Here is a 15,623-nt window from a genome sequence, read left to right on the forward strand (position 1 = left end):
GTAGCTAACAGGGATTACTCTCATCTCTTTTGGGCATCTCAACTTCTTCCATCTAACTTTCCAATATGATTTTCAGCATTTTATACTACGTAGCACTCTTCTATGTGACATCTTATATAAAAACCTGTTGTTTCTAATTATCTTTGCTATCATTGCCACTGAACATGCTACCAAAAGAAATGTGATCAGAAAGTTCGGGTAGCTTTAAGCAATAACTGCCTTAAAGAATAAACTCAAATTACACTGCTCGTTTAAAGTTAAACCCTTATGTAGTATGGTAGTACACAATCTTACGTGTATCTCCATTGCGGCTTAACCTAATCATCAAAGCCTTTTGGCTTTGAGGACAAGAAATAAAAATCCTCACTGAGGCAAAAGAATAGTCCTTACAAATAATTTTCTAAAGATAACCTAATTTTTAAGTAAAATATGCAGTAGTCAAATAGGTTTTCTTATTAGTGCTTGCTTACTAATTCCCTCTAGTCACTCCATGTGCTTTAGTTACTTGTTGAGAGTTTTTCAACAATCTTATCAATATGGAAATATCAGAAACAAAAATTATTGCCCTGTGGCTATGAAAGCTATCACAATAGTGTTACTGAGAAGCAGACATTAAAAAACATCCATTGTTTCAACAATCCTATGTGAATAGTTGTCATTAATTGTAATCAAATATTTGGAATCCCTAAGGAAGTGTTGAATGTTGGACAGTGGCCAAGATCTTCTTTTTAAGTGGCCACTTTCTCTTTTTTTTAAACCTAGAATATTTCTTTGCTCTTTTTCACTTCCGGGAAGGGAAAGGGAGATTTCAAAACTACTCACATGCCACAGTTTGTGTTTTTCATCATCATAGAAATTGTCCTTCAAAGATATTTTGGATTGAAGTATATTTTCCATGTATTTTACTGACTTTACCTAAATTAAAAATTCTTCTGAAAATTTTTTGGCATTATAGAAAACTTTGTTCATGAATTAGCATTTCAGTCTCCCATATATTTCTTCTGTTGGCTTAATTAGTATTTTTTATGGTAGCTGGAATTAGCCAGAATTAAAAGGCAAATGACTGCTATGGGTTTGTCTTGCAAGTGATAGGTATCCCAGCCATCTGTAACCATCTGTAGAGAAAATCCTCATGTTTTTTGCTCCAAAACCAAAACTTTAAAGTTGTAATTGATAGTTTTTTTTTCCTTAAGGCATGACAATTTCCTTGTCATAGTTATTAAATAAATTTTAATTCTTTGTGCCTGCATCTATGATATTGAAAACATAACCCTGCTGTTCAGTGATGTGTGTATTCTGGGGACACGTCCCTGTCATCCATTAATGAGAATTCTCTGTTTGCAGTGGCCAAGAAACAAACCTTTTACCTTCAAGATAAAGTAAATATAGTGTATTGCACTAGTACCTGTCCTCTTAACTGACTGTTAGCCTTGTGTGTGTGCCAGAATAACTACACCTTTGCTACATTGTTTGTAGTGTGAGTATTGCGTTCTTGGCTCGTCTATTAGTTGGTAATAAGTAATGTAATACACAAGACTTTTACAGGCTTGTGTGTGCATATACATACTCTTTGGATCCAGCTAAGTAATTAAACTATATAAATGTCAGTCAAAACCTTAAATCTTATTAGGGCCAAAGTCTAGTCCTACAGCCAATGCTGTTCACCTTGGCTAGTTGGGGACATTGCCATTCTCCCTCCATAGCATGAAGGTAAAGATCTAAGGAGGCTTTTATGTTATTACATGTCTATGCTGTTCCTAGTTCTGGGGGGAATCACTCTTCAGTGATTCTAACGTAGAGCTGGTGTGGCAAGAAGAGTTTCTCCACAGTGTGGAAGTAGGAGAGAGAGAATCAGGATGAAAGCAAGATTTCCTCTGAGTGCTCTGAAGAGGCCATTTAAAATTATGCCCTGCATGGGCCCTAAATTTTCCTCTGCCACAACTTTGTGAAGCAAGTTGACGCTCACTATGTATACATGCAGTTGTTCATCATCAGTTACTAAGTACAAAGTCACGGTATACTGAGATGGGAACAGGAAACAGGACACTCATACAGTGCCTATGGACTTGAGTCTTGCATACCTGAAGCATAATGACAGATCTCAAACTTGCGTGGAATTCTTACAGTCTGGAGTGCCTCAACTTGATACGTGTGTACCTCCTGTATTTGGAGTGTTTGCCCATAAAATAGCATTTAGACATTCAGTTACTCATTTTGTGCACCCAATTGCCCATTTGGCTTACCTAATGTAAGCTGGAAATGATGGACTGGGATGTTCTTTTTAAGTCATCAGAATCCTAAAACTAGTTGAGACCTTTAGTTGCATTCATGCTTGCTCATTAAACTCATAAACAATGCTTTGAAAGATGTCCCAGTAAGAATGGTGCTTTAGAAAGCTAAAGAATGGTGCAGATAGAACCTCCATGTCTCAATTGTCCAAGTAATTTGTTTTTGCAGGGAGAAATAACTGTAATATATTTGGTATTTTTTCATGTTTTTCAGTATATTACCTTGGGGCATATATGCCCACTACTTTGGGGCACATATATACATGAATGGCAAGATTACAGAAGAGGCTTTTTTTTTTTTTTTTTTTAATACCTTACATTTGGAAATTGACATTGAAATGCCCGACTGAATAACCTGATTTGGAAAAATGTTAAGCACCTACCATATTCCATTGCAGGTAAACAACCAATGAATTAATTTTCAAATGTAGTTATACAGCATCTCTTTTGGTGAGTTACTGTAAAGCTTGTGGCAATGTACAAAGTGAGTTTTGTTGTAAGCATTCATAAAGGTCTTAAAGATAACGCTCATGATAATTTACCCTTACCTTCAGTTAGCTTATTCAAGATCTTTCTATTATTTGCACATTTTTCAGAACAGATCACAAACATGAATAAAGTTACATTCAAGTTAATTAAAAATATAACCCTAAAAATACATTCATACTTCATCCATCTTTACATTTTGTTCAGGAGCTATATTATGGATGGTCAACAAAATAAGAGAAAAGGTGGCAATCTGTATCCCCACAGTGGTGAATTATTTTAAGCTCCAGTTTGCATCAGATGAGTTTCTGTATGCTTGCATTTGCTCAAATGCTCTTTTTAAACAAAGTAATCACATAATGTGAAATAATGTAGCCTGGGCTCTGTCAAATAGGGTTATATTAATGCAGCTGAAATGCTGTATGTCTGTCATATTCATGATAAATACATACTAGCTCTTTACAAAGGCTTTGTGTAAGGTCAGTTAACCTACAAGCTCTGATGTCCTGTATAAAATCCTGTTGGCAGACTACTTTTGTTAGCACTGTAGTGTATGAAATGGCAAGGTCATAGACAAAGCAAGTTATAGGATGCAAGAAAAGTTTGTTTGTGTTTATCTTTGTGCTGGGTTCAGTATATATCAGCTTTGGAAAACTATTGCAGCAGGGAAAATGTTTTGTATAATGCTTATAATACAAAGTAATTTGTCTTTACATTCTGTAAAGCAGAGAAATGGTCAATGTTGGATAAGTATATTGAAGTCTTCTTAGGTTTTATGTTTCACATATTTAAATATTACAGGAGAAATATATATTTATACAGAAGTATAATTTTTGAATGTTTGAGGTTGGTTTTCTTCAGTCATGAACCATTTATTTATCCACATTATGCTTTATCCCTTTGCTAGCTCGTTTATCTGTCCATGCTGTTCCAACATCCATTTCTAAGTTGGTTTAGATGTTTTGATTCTTTATTTGCACAAATCTGGATGTGCATGCTGTCAGGATCTGATCATAAAGTGTAGAGGCAGAACTGTATTGTCTTTGATTACCTAGAGCACTAATAAAAATGTAATTGTTAAATAGTTGTGATATGAAGATAGGTCTTGACATAGTCTTCCTTGGAGCACTGTACAGCATGGTAAAAACCTTCAGTGAATCTATTTCTTGTTCTTATTTTTGTTTGTTTTTCATCTTAGTCCAGAAAACCAGGAAGCTGCTGTGTGCTAATAATTACCTGCAATATTTATAATTGCCGGCATTGAAAACTTTAACATTCAGCTGTACTAGCCTACTGTGTTCACTGTGAAATTTTCAACACAGTAAAATTTTTACATGATCATTTAACCTTACAAGTTTACTTTTTTTCTCACTAATTTAACACTGAACCTTTTTTCATTATTGCAAATGAACAACCTGAGCATAGCATTTCTTAATCTTAACTATAATAGATAAACATATCCTAAGCAAAGATTTTTAACCACTTGATGAAGGGGCCCAGGCACCATCTAGTGCAAAGCACACCTGGCAAAATCTTACCCCGCTGCAGTCAGTGCCAAAATGCTAACTGGTGTTAGCAAAAATGAAACCACCATTACCAAGGGGTTAATATGCTTAGTAACCATGTCAAGAGGTTATGGGGGAGCACAACAGTGATTCTCTATTTCCATATCTTTGTTTCTGTTAATTTAAAACTACTACTATTCAATCTTTAAAATAAGTAAAAGAAACTTGAAGGGGGGATCATATACTACTAGTTTGTACTAGGTTTTTTCAGGAAAAGGAAACAAATTTATATATATATATATATGCGCAATATATTTTTACACTGTTTATTAATGCTAGAAAGTATTAAATGTATCACTTTATCAGTGTGAATGTTAAAATAATGACAATGTTATGGATGTTTTAAACTTCTAAAGTTGTCTTGCTAAATTCTAAACCCACATTAACAATGGAAAAGCTACTTTGTCTACAACATTATTGTTGATGTTTTAGGTAAAAAGTTCAAGTACAGCAGTTGTTTGATTAGCACTGTAAAAGCTTGGCTTGAAAAGTTGTAGTGAAATCCATATTGTAAACACCGTGTTTTAAAACATAGCTTTTCATAAAGTATGTTTCTGCTGTTGACTGACTGTATAAAATTGTATCTTTAGTTGGTAAAGTGATCAATAAATGTGTTACTACATCGGTTCCTGGATTTCTTGAAGTAAATGGTATTTGCTGATAAGCTTTGTTACCAACAGTTATTTTACTGTTTAGATGTTAAGCAAATTGCTAATGAATGTATAAATTACATCAAAACACTCTCTGAACAACCAAAGCTCTGGTTCTGAGCAGAATGTGTTTCTTCTCTACCATTTAATTTCCTAGTTTTAATAATGAGTAAAGTTGACCATTAACATTTTGCGAACTCTAGTATGATCCTTGAATAGCCACGATGATAGTGATCTACCAGATGAGATCTGTCAGGGTGAAACAAGTTCTTCCTAACTAGCTACTTAACGTAAACTGGTCCTCAGTCTCCAAAGCCTGGGTTACTTCTCTCACCTTCTCTTCTTTTCTTCTTGGGGGAAGGCAGAAAAAAAGCTTCCTCTGCCAAATCTGAGTCTTCAGGGGGACTCATAAAACCTGGTCTTCTAATTAGCCTTTTCTCATTTCCTCAGCTTCCTATTTAACTCACCACACTGCTTTATTAATAATGTAAACTAACCCAGGCTTATTGAAATTTCCTGCTCACATTCCAACCAGAAGTTCATTCCAGGTTTACATCACTATTTCCAAAACTGAACTCAAGAGATTACACAACCATCCATGGGTCACTTAAGGGCTCAAGGACTGCAGGGGTTTTCAGGAATGAGTGCAGGAATATAAGGAGTGACAGGGATAGTAGGAAAAATAGCTAACTGGGGCTATAGATCTTGCTTCCAGCTGGCGCAAGAGAGTCTTCCCTCTTCGAGACAGGTAAGCTAGTCAACTGGAACATCAGTTTTACACCTTCATTGGAATGATAACAAAAAAACTGTTACCATCTGTTATTTCATTACTGTGGCAACAAGACAATTTTTTTTCTGTAACAATCCCTGATACTGGGTGATACTATAGAAAATAAAATACAGGTTTTAATCCCATTTTTACTTGACTTCCATGAACATTAATACCAGGAGAATTTTGTATGTGGAACAGAAATTGGCTAGCATGGAGTATTTTCTCTAGGTCAGCCAGCTAAACAGCTTCTGTACGTGGGATCGCCTATTTAAGTGCTTTATAGTACTGGGTAAGACTACACTCTTCATCCAAGGCAGTTTTGTTTGTACCCAGGAAAGAATTCCAATTGAGGAACTGAGGGTTTGACTGAAGGTCATATAGAAAAATAAGAATATGCCATTACTGGCATTATTAAATTACTACAAAAAAAAAAAGAAAAAAGAAAAAAGGCAGAGGCCCAGTATTCTACACAGTGTGATGGAACATGAATAAACTCCAGATATCCAGATTGACATTTATTTTTTAACAAAAGATTATTTGATGCCAATACATAGTTGACCAATGAGTCCTTTATTAAGAAAACAGAATGGCAGAGCTCAGGGGGTTGTGGTCAGTGGCGCAGAGTCTAGTTGGAGGCCTGTAACTAGTGAAGTTCCCCCACGGTCAGTACTGCTGGGTCCAGTCTTGTAAAATATATTCATCAACGACCTGGATGAGGAGACAGAATGTACCCTCAGCCAGTTTGCTGATGACACAAAACTGGGAGGAGTGGCTGACACACCAGAAGGCTGTGCTGCCATACAGTGAGACCTGGACAGGCTGGAGAGTTGTGTGGAGAGGAACTTAATGAAATTCAATATGAGCAGGTGTAGTGTCCTGCATCTGGGGAGGAATAATCCTATGCACCAGTACAGGTTAGGGATTGACCTGCTGGAAAACAGCTCTGCAGAGAGCGAGCTGGGAGTATTGGGGCACAAGTTGACCATAAGGCAGCAATTTGCCCTTGCAGCCAAGAAGGCCAACCGTCTCCTGGGATGCACTGAAAAAAGTATGGCTAGCGGCTCGGCGGAGGTCATCCTCCCCCTCTACTTTGCCCTGGTGAGGCCACATCAGGACTATTGTGTCCAGTTCTGGGCCCTTCAGTTCAAGAAGGGCAGGGAACTATTGGAGAGAGTCCAGCAGAGGACTACAAAGATGATCAAGAAAATGGAGTACCTCTCTGCTGAGGAAGGGCTGAGAGACCTGGGGCTGTTTAGCCTGGGGAAGAGAAGACAGAGGAGATCTTATCTACGCTTATAAATATCTGAAGTGTGGGTGTCAAGAGGGTGGGTCCAGACTCTTTTCCTTGGTGCCCAGCAGCAGGACATGGGGCAACAGGTACAAGCTGGAACACGGGAAATTCCATCTGAACGTGAGGAAAAACTCCTTTATTCTGAGGGTGACAGAGCACTGGAACAGGCTGCCCAGAGATGTTATGGAATCTCCTTCTCTGGAGGTATTCCAAACCCACCTGGACACATTCTTTTCCAACCTGCTCTAGGTGACCCTGCTTTGGCAGAGGGGTTGGACTAGATGATCTCCCAAGGTCCGTTCCAGACTCTACCATTCTGTGATTCTGTGGTTAACCATGCCTCCACTAATGAAGACAAATTGGATCAGGTTTTTTTCTGCTGATATTAGGGTTAGGCAGGTAGGAGAACTGAAGCAACTTCAGTAAAGCCATTCTTTATTATCTGAAGTAACCTGTGCACTAAGCCTTTTAATTGTTTAGTTTACTCATCCTGTTAATTTTGTTTCCTTCTGTCTCTGCTTTATTTTTCTCAGACTACGAAAGCTGAGGAAGGAAAAATAATGAGAAGAGCACTCAAAAATTATGAGTAATGTTCTGGTCAACATTTTACAAATAATTCTATTTTACCCACATTTTTTGCCCTTTTTGTCTATTGTAAAATGGTCTCAACGGGTTTGAAACATACAAAATATTAGTATAGATTCACTTCGATCACCACTGAAATAGATTACCTATTGGACAGCACTTGAATACTAGAAACAACCAAGTGCAGGCAGGATTGTACTGGTAGCTGTAATTGACAGTTATATTATAAGTTGTTATTTGAACAGAGAGCTGTTAGCTACAGTGACAGTAAACCGAAAAAGAAAATCTTCCTCTTTTTAATTTACCATTTAGATCAGCTAAAGCAGCAGGGTGAGTACTGCCAGGAAAAAGAAGGGCAGTTTCCAAGGTTTCAGATTAAGTAGTGATTGAGTTTCATACTGTCTATGACTGTAGCCAGTCATTGTCCAGCAAGTCTGTCATTTGTTCTGTGGTTAAAACGGTCGTCCCCACAAACATGAAGGAACACAAAGGCATGATGGCAGCTGGGGGAACCCAAATAACCCAGTCAGACAGAGGGGGAGCCTGTCATAGCCCTTCCTGGGGCTGTCACAGAAGAGCCATCACCCTCACTGGTCAGGTGTGAAACGCATTGAGATGAGTTGGTGGCTCTCCAGACCACCTTACAGATCGAGGCACGTTACTACCTACAGGCCTATGCAGGCATGAGCATTCAGGGATTGTACAACATTGTGGGATATATATGGAAGGAACCAAAGGCAGGGATGTAGGTGGTCTGAGGAGGAACAAGCACAGGAAAATAGAGGGATAAGGGGCTGGTTGCTAGTCTGTACAATTGTTTGATGATGCCCTGGACCTCATAAGTGCCAGCTTTCCTTTCTTACTAGATTTCATTTCTAACTATTTTCTTGGGTTTCTTTCTCTATTCTCTGTACATTCATATGGATGTCTAATTGCCAGCAACTGTAGTCAGACCATGGGTCACAATAGCGAATGCTACCTGTGGTGCCAGTAACTGAGAGTGATTGAGGCTTTATGTGCCAGCAACTAGAGTGGGACCATGGGTAATAGGAACCTTATGGTGCCAGCAACTGGATCAAGCAGGGGGGTGTATACCACCGCTAGCAAGTATTAAGCTGAACCTAGTCAGCAAGTAGGTGAAAGGGCTTTAGTATCAGTTACCAAAAAAGCCATAAGACTGGGACAGATACGTTTACATCTCTGAGACAACTGGAAGAGCATACTGGAGGTATCAGGCAGTCCAGGCCAATTACTGAGGAGACAACAAGGCCTGAAGGTGGGTGCCTCTACACTGGAGGCGACTGGAAATGATACAATCCAGGGGTCAGTTACTGAGCTGGCTGCATATCTAAGCCCAGTTACTCAAGGGATCCACAGCGTGTGCTGGTACGCACAAGGGTGGGGTGGGTGGAGGACTGTCCAGATGCCAGCAGCAGGAGAAAAGGGATCCAGGCACTACCTGTTGGACAGACTGTCTAGAGGGTACCACATTGAATATATGCATTTTTTCTACTAACAGCCCTTCATCCTGATCAGCCAGCGACAGGCTGTTGCTATTGGTTTTAGTTCCATTGGTGATGCTGGCTTTGTTTTTGTAAGCGTTTCTGGCTGTGTTGATCAACACTACCCTCATGAAACAACTTTGCCTTCTTTGCAATGTTGCTAACATCTGTTGTTGCTCATATTGCTATGAAAAAGCTGATTCATTGTGTTTCTTAACTGATAATAGCTCCAGTTCAAGTGCTCAAATTAAGTCTTGTGGCATGTGCATGTCTGATAATTCTTGGTAGAAATTAAAGTTCTGTAAATTAAAAAAAAATAATCCGGCAACGAATTTTGTTCATTTCCCCATGAAATGATTTTTTTAAAGGTTCCTTTCAGTAGTATTTTGGTGGGTTTAGGCTATTTTACTACTACTACTTTGGACTTTTACTTCAAAGCAAACTTTTAAAAGGAACATTTCTTATAAAATATTTAGCGGAAAAAATTTTTGTAATCATACATTGATGTCTATCCAATGAGAGTAGGTTCCACATGTTGAAGTCACTGGACCAGCTGCAGTATAATATATAAAAATATAAATATAAAAATTATGAAATTTTAATATATTTAAATATATCATTAACTATAATTATATGTATAATATATCAATAAATATATATGTGAAAATATATGAAAATCTGGTATGAAATGTTTCCCCTTATTTGACATTCTGGCTCTGCTCCAAGGCACTGTCACAGCATGAAGTGATATCGGTGTTCATTTTAAGATCCTATTTTAGCTAATGCCATGACACAGACATCCTGAAGGACGTAATCTTCCTTTACTAAAGTATATCTTGTCTGCCTTAAAGCAGTACCACATCATTTCATCCCATGTACACTCTATGCTTGTTATTATGTTCTCATGGCTTTCATGCTGAACTGTGTCTCATTCTGCTCTTCTCAGTTTCTTGCCTGTCTTCTTTTGGGCTATAGCTTGATCTCATTTAAACATTACTGAGATGATTTTAGACCAACTAGTGTTTCTAATTCTTCTTAGAAGTAAAATGAGATTGTCTTGTTAAAATTTCATTTCAGCCCAAATTGTCACTTCTCTGCAGATCCACTAGAAGGCAGACCTGCAGCCGTTTGCTCCGAGTGCACTGCAGCACACTCAAAGTCTTACGCAGATGAACCGGGAGCTCCTGGGTAATGGGAGCCAATAGGGAGGCACTATTAATACACTGCAAAGGAGTACTGCCTGAAGAGCAGCACAAAGGAATTGCAACCACTCCGGCCAAGTCAGCCTCAACGAGGACATAGCTGGAATGCCTCTATGCAAACAGGAGGAGCTAGAGATGTGTGCACGCCTCCAAGGCTACGATCTCATTGGTATCACAGAAACATGGTGGGATGACTCTTGTGACTGGAGTGTTGCCATGGAAGGTCACAGGCTCTTCAGGAGAGACAGACAGGGAAAACAAGGAGGCGGTGTTGCCCTATATGTCAAGGACCAGATGGAGTGCATGGAGCTGGGCCTGGGGATGGATGAAGATCTGACTGAGAGTTTATGGGTCAGGATTAAAGAGAAGTGAGGAGCAGAGGACATTACAGTGGGCGTCTGCTACAGACCACCTGACCAGGAAGACCGAGTGGATGAGGCCCTCTATGGACAGATAGGGGTGACATAGGGGTTCACAGACCCTGGTCTTCATGGGCAACTTCAACCACCCTGATATCTGTTGGAAGGGTAACACAGCTGGGCACAGGCAATCCAGGAGGTTCTTGGACTGTGTTGACAGCAACTTCCTTCTCCAAGTGGTAGAGGAGCCAGCCAGGAGAGGACCTTGTCCTCTTCCCAACAAAGAAGGACTGGTAGGCAGTGTCAAGCTCAAGGGTAGCCTGGGCTGCAGTGACCATGAAAAGGTCAAGTTCGAGATCCTGGAGGCAGCGAGGAAGGTGCGCAGCAAGCTGACCACCCTGGACTTTAAGAGAGCTGATTTTGGCCCCTTGAAGAATCTGCTTGGTATGGTGCCATGGGATCAAGGGTTGGAGGGAAGAAGTGCCCAAGAAAGCTGGTTAATATTCAAGGACCACCTCCTCCAACCTCAGGAGCAATGCATCCCATCAAAGAAGAAGTCAGACAGAAAGGACAGGAGGCCTGCATGGATGAACAAGGGGCTCCTGGACATGCTCAATAGTAAAAAGGAGGCCAATAGGGGGTGGAAAAATAGGGGCAGGTAGCCTGACAGGAATACGGAGATATTGTTCAAGCAGCCAGGGATCAGGTTATGCTAAAGCGGGGATTGAATTAAATCTGGCCAGGGACATCACGACAAACAAAAAATCCTTCTATAAGTATGTCAGTGAGAAAAGAAAGACTAGGGAAGATGTGGACCCTCTCCGGAAGGAAACGCAAGACCTGGTCACCCAGGATAGAGACAGAGCTGAGGTATTCAATGACTTTTTTGCCTTAGTCTTCACTGGCAAAGACTGCAGCCGCACTACCCATGATGCAGAAGGCAAAGGCAAGGACTGGGAAAATGAAGAACTGCTCACTGTAGGTGAAGATCAAGTATGAGACCACCTGAGGAACCTGAAGTTGCACAAGTCCACGAGACCTGAAGAGATACATTCACAGGTCCTGAAGGAACTGGCAGATGAAGTTGCTAAGCCACTATCCATCATATTGGAGAAGTCGTGGCAGTCTGGTGAGGTTTCTGCTGACTGTAAAAGGGGAAACATAACCCCTGTTTTCAAAAAGGGGAAAAAGACCCAAGGAACTACAGGCCAGTCAGTCTCACCTCTGTGCCCAGTAAGATCATGGAGCAGGTCCTCCTGGAAACACTGCTGAGGCGCGTGGAAAATAAGGAGGTGATTGGTAGCAGCCAACATAGCTTCACCAAGGGCAAGTCATGCCTGACAAATTTAGTGGCCTTCTACGAGGGGGTTACAGCAGTAGTGAACAAGGGGAAAACCAATTGATATCATCTACCTGGACATGTGCAAAGCATTTGACACTGTCCCACACGACATCCTGGTCTCTAAATTGGAGACACATGGATTCTACAGATCGACCGCTCGGTGGGTAAGGAACTGGCTGGACGGTCACACTCAAAGAGTTGTGGTCAACAGCTCGATGTCCAAGAGGAGACCAGTCACAAGTGGTGTTCCTCAGGGGTCAGTAGAGGGACCTGTACTGTTCAACATCTTTGTTGGTGACATGGACAGAGGGATGGAGAGCACCCTCAGCAAGTTTGCAGTTGACACCCTGGAGGGAAGGGATGCCATCCAGAGGGACCTGGACAGGCTTGAGAGGTGGGCCTGTGCAAACCTTATGAAGTTCAACAAGGCCAAGTGCAAGGTTATGCATGTGTGTCAGGGCAATCCCAAGCACAAATACAGGCTGGGCAGAGAATGGATTGAAAGCAGCCCTGAGGAGAAGGACCTGGGTGTGCTGATTGATGATAAGCTCAACATGAGCCAGCAATACGTGATCGCAGCCCAGAAAGCCAATCGTATCCTGGGCTGCATCAGAAGAAGTGTGGTCAGCAGGTCAAGGGAGGTGATTCTTCCCCTTTACTCTGGTCTGGTGAGACCCCACCTGGGGTAATGCATCCAGCTCTGGAATACCCAACATAGAAAGGACATGGACCTGTTGAAGTGGGTCCAGAGGAGGGCCACAAAGATGATGAGAGGGTTGGAGCACCTCTCCTATGAGGAAAGGCTGAGAGAATTGGGGTTGTTCAGCCTGGAGAAGAGAAGGCTCCAGGGAGACCTTATCGCCACCTTCCAGTACGTAAAGGGTACAGGAGAGCTGGGGAAGGACTTTTTACTAGGGCATGTAGTGACAGGACGAGGGGGAATGGCTTTAAACTGGAAGAGGATAGATTTAGATTAGGTATTAGGAAGCATTTTTTCACTTTGTGGGTGGAAAGACACTGGAACAGGTTGCCCAGAGAAGTTGTGGAAGCTCCATCCCTGGAGGTGTTCAAGGCCAGGCTGGATGGGGCTTTGAGCAACCTGGTCTAGTGGGAGGTGTCCCTGCCCATGGCAGGGGAGTTGGAACTAGATGATCTTCAAGGTCCCTTCCAACCTAAACCATTCTATGATATAACAAACCTCATTTTAATTACTGAATAAGTAGCAATTTTTCCCACATATTTTACACAAACTATAATGCCATCAATTACAAATGAACAGAGAAGCAGACAAGCTCCTTAAAAAAAACAGGCCCAAGCTAATCTCTTTCAAAATACAGCTATGTTAATATGATCTCAAACAACAGAGAGTTCACCTTTAGCCTGCCTAGCAAATGAGATGTAGCCAACAGTACATCCACTTCTCCCTGCCCTTCCCACCTCCCTCTTCCCACTAAACTGTCTTAAACTGTCACTGCTTTTGTAAATTGCTAGTTCATTGGACAAATTTCCTGGTTCATGAAAAAGAACTTGAATCTTAATCACAGTTGCAAAGATACATTGCCAGTTAGCTTGGATTCATGTGCAGCTGGCTCCATCTAAAAAGTGGCAACTTACTACAGCAAAACCAAAACAAAAAAACACGACAAAACAGCATTTAACAGATTACTTTCATCAAATACTCAGTGAAAAATTCTGTACTAGAAGGAAATCTTTACTTTATATACATATTTTTTTAGCAACATAATGTGAAAGCTTATTTGCAACCATAAATTAAAAAAACAACAAACGAAGCTAAAACCAAATAAAAACACCACCTCACATCACCCCCCCATCACCCCTCTCCCCCCCAAAAAACCCCACATCATGGTGTTACCACCATAATGTCCTAACTGGGTAAACTTTGATCCCAAAAGCATATTTATTAGGGTATTAACTTCTCATCTGGTCAGGACAAAACCAGCAGCATACGTGTAGTCCCCAATCCAATCTATAGGTATTTTGTTGCCTTCAACATTGTAGATTACTACAACATTACTCAGGAACATAAGAACCAAAAAGCCAAAGCTAAATTGACTAGTAGCACAAAGAACGATGTTATCTTACATTACCTGATCCTTTTGTGGTGTGTATGCCTGGAGAACTAATGGATTAGATTTAGTCCTCAAAAGACTCTTCCTTTATTATTCTTACGATCTACATCTGGTCCCAGAAGATAAATACTTCCTCTGGTATTTCTACATTTACATTTGGAATGTAAAGAGTTTCTGTTTTCATGTGACAGCCTGAACTCTTCTGTGTTGCTAAAGTAGGTCATATGCTTTTGCTTCTTTTTTCTTCTTTAATCACCACTCATCTGCCTTCTAGGAAGGCAGCCTAAAAACTTGCCTTTGATGGCCAGTATGTCTGCAATTGCATTTGCCGTCAGTTTCATGCACACTCAGATCTTTTTATTACAAACACAGTAGTTTCACGAATTTCCTTTAGCATTGGCTTATTACAGAGCTTAATATAGTTTAGATTTAATTCACTGAGACACCATTGCATCCAAATCTCATTAAATGAAGCTCTACATAATAACTACTACAGTTGCATCAACCTGAAGGGTATACAAAGAATTTTCAGTTCCTGCAGAAAATCTATATCTCTTTCTCCCTCCTTAATGGAGATATGAAGGGGAACGACACATGTTAGAAGAGAAGCATTTGGTTTCAGACACGCATCTGAAAAGTAACCTTTTCCTTCATTACAGTATTTGGAACAAAGGTTAAGGATAGGCTAATGAAGGAGTAAATGTACAACAGTTTTTGACATTTTGAAGAATTCTACCTTCTGCTATTGCATGAAGGGGATTGTTCTGTCTTTTCAGAAAGGTCAGCCATTGTCATCCTGGATGTCTATGTTTCCTCCTTTACTTCGCTTCTGTTCTTAGATCATGGGGCAATCAGAAGTAAGGAGTCTTTAAGGGCCCCTTCATTCTCTTTTACAGCTAGAAGGAAAAGGACCAGGTTTCACAGAGAATGTTGTTATACTGATTTTATTGTTATTTACTGTAGAAATTGGGATGAGATCTAAAGGGTGTTTTTCCACTATTTGCCTAATGAATTGTACAAAGAAGTTCAGTGAGCTATGCAAGTTATTGCCAAGAATCTTTGTAATGCAGGTAATATCCGCTCTGTTGGGTTTCATGGCCAGCAGCAGAATTACTGTTCATTTAGAGGTATATTAAGTACTGGACATACTAAACTGTGCAGTGTCTTTTCTGGCACAGCAGAGATTGTTAGGCCATATGGATTAGTGACAGAGGTGCCTGCAGAATCTTTTGCTATTTGTCTTGCTTCTCCCTGCAAAGGGAGGATTGAAGAAACAGCAAAGGAGTTTGAACTTTGGACATAAATTAGCCTCAGATCAGCAAAGTACTTATGAGAATGCTACACCCTTGTAAATGCTAGATGAGCATCACAGATCTCAGCAGGTACCTATCAAAGCTTATAGCCATCTTGTACCAGTCTTGCCATTAGAAGTTGAACAAATTGTTGTTATTCCTGCAGGAGATGCTGACTACAAGCCTTTACAGTGAAGCC

Source organism: Charadrius vociferus, unplaced genomic scaffold, assembly GCF_000708025.1.
Source record: "Charadrius vociferus isolate BGI_N301 unplaced genomic scaffold, ASM70802v2 scaffold51, whole genome shotgun sequence".
In the NCBI taxonomy this organism is placed as follows: Eukaryota; Metazoa; Chordata; class Aves; order Charadriiformes; family Charadriidae; genus Charadrius; species Charadrius vociferus.